Source organism: Borostomias antarcticus (assembly GCF_949987555.1).
Source record: "Borostomias antarcticus genome assembly, chromosome: 29".
In the NCBI taxonomy this organism is placed as follows: domain Eukaryota; kingdom Metazoa; phylum Chordata; class Actinopteri; order Stomiiformes; family Stomiidae; genus Borostomias; species Borostomias antarcticus.
This window is the reverse complement of record NC_140262.1, coordinates 6,103,304-6,105,803: the sequence shown is the minus strand read 5'-3', so window position 1 is coordinate 6,105,803 and position 2,500 is coordinate 6,103,304.

The window sequence follows — 2,500 nt, the reverse complement described above, 5'->3', positions numbered from 1 at the left end:
TGACAGCCAATCCGCAGGAGAAGAGAGTTCTGGGAGGATGCGTACCCGATCCTCAACTGACCCAACGCTTCTTTAACTCTACCTATCGGCCAGCACAGCGAGTCCAAGAGGCCCAGACAGCTCTGAACCCTGACCCCTGACCCCTCACCTGTCACTGGGGTGCCAGTGGGATACAAACCAGCTTGGGAGTGATGTAATCAGAAATATGTATTTATTTGTGTTTGTGCTTTTGTGTGTGTGTGTGTGTGTGTGTGTGTGTGTGTGTGTGTGTGTGCGTACATGTGTGTACGTGCCTGTGTGCATTTGTTCTTAGAGCATTCCACTGCAGAGAGAGTGCTAAGTGGAGCTGTTACTGAGTACAGACCCTCAGCCCTAGCCCTGACCCTGACCCTGACCCTGACCCTGACCCTTGACCAGGACAAACAGCCCAGACAACTCGCCAGGACGAAGGGACGGCTCGTTACTATCTACCCCTGCTGTGTTTGCTTGTTACTATCTACCCCTGCTGTGTTTGCTTGCTAACGCAGCGCGTCACCACAGGACCAGTGCATCTGTGCAAACTGCCTGGTGGCTTTCAGACTCGCTGCTGTCTTGGTTTACTTGACGACACTGTGGCAAAGCACCTTGGGTGAACATTAATGTTCATTAATTTATGTATTTATGAATTTTAAAGGAATACAATGTATGATTTAAAGATTGTACACAATTTGAACATAGGCTACTTTGACTTGAAGTGCATTTGAAATTTGAAACGTATATTTCTGTACAAGTTGATTATTTATGTATCTAACTAGATGTTGAGAATATTACCGTATGCAGTTGAAATATTTGCTATATTTGTCACCCATGTTGTTATATTTATTATAGTACTTCATATTCGGTTCCTGCAAGGTACTTAGGCATGAGTCCATTTGTGTATCACATAGCCTATTGGTTTACAGTGATATGATTTTTGTAGTGTTCATTTGGTATTTTTATGTGGGGAAATGATTTGCAATGATGAGTTTAAACTATAGGTTTACAATCTACAAGCAAGCAATTTATTTCAGCAGGACAAACTGTGAAAATTGAGTAAAATTAATATGACAAATCATGTTGAATAAAGTGAACTGTTTCTTGTCAAGTAGGTCTGTATTATTATGTATCAAAACTGTAGACAGTATTTTTTACTTGAACAGGTGCTGGTGGGACGAGAATCACTTGGTTGAAGCTTCCTTCGTGTTCTACTGTGCAGTTCCCTAACTATCCACAAGGTGGCGACATCGTATTTTCTCCTTCTCAGTCTCTCTCCGCAATCATCTCAAATCTTGCACACACTGTGTTACAGACCATCACAGATCATATTGGACATGAGGATTATGCCAACCAAGCATGGTCAAAGGGCTCATACACACACACACACACATACACACACACACACACACACACACACACACACACACACACACACACACATAGTACACAGAGTGACAAGTACTTGCTTCAAAATAATTTTACTGTTATATGCGTTCAAACTAGTGCAAATACATGCAAAGAGAAATGGGTCCTGTAGCAGCCTGTCAGCAAATTAGACCACGAAAACTTCTGACATTTTGTCAAAACATAACAGCTATTGATAGTTCCACCAATGCACTGATTTCCACTGCTCAATATTCCAGGGTTCTGTTTTGGTTGTCCTCCGGTCTCCTGTACTGAGCAGGATGTTGCAGCCCTCACACCCAGAACACAGGTCATCTTTGCAACCCCTCCCCCCCAAAACAAAATTAAAAAGTTACAATCAAACAAAATACCATTTGAAATCCTTTCAATCCCTTTAGCATCGCCTGGAGCATCGGTGGGAGGGGTCAGCACGTGTGGCGACAGCTCATTGGTTCCATTGTGCCAGACGGAAATCATGCACATAAAAGTAAATGAAAGGATATTAGATAGTATTTGTCTGGTTAGGATGAAGATATCCTCCGCTGGTCCTTAGTCTGTACTAGCAGGCACCTACATCCAAGGGTGGGCTCCTATCATCATCCAAGGGTGGCTCCTATCATCATCCAAGGGTGGCTCCTATCATCATCCAAGGGTGGCTCCTATCTTCATCCAAGGGTGGGCTCCTGTCATCATCCATCATCCAAGGGTGGGCTCCTATCATCACCACTTATCCACATTCATTATTCAGCAATACAAAACCACTCCATTTGACCACTTAGAGATGCTACTCACTCACTTACTCACTCACTCACACACTCACTCACTCACTCACTCACTCACTCACTCACTCACTCACTCACTCACTCACTCACCCACTCATCCCTCAGGCCTGCTGCTCCCTCTCATCCTCTGTTAGAGATCAATACTCCATATGTTCACTGATTGCCTACAAGCCCTGAAGAGCCAGCAGGTAAACAAAGAAGACAAAAGGTATGAAAAGTACATAATGTGACTCCAAGACGCATGGTGAGACGTAGCAACAACGTAATTACATGTCACAATGTAGTTTTTGTTGTTGTTG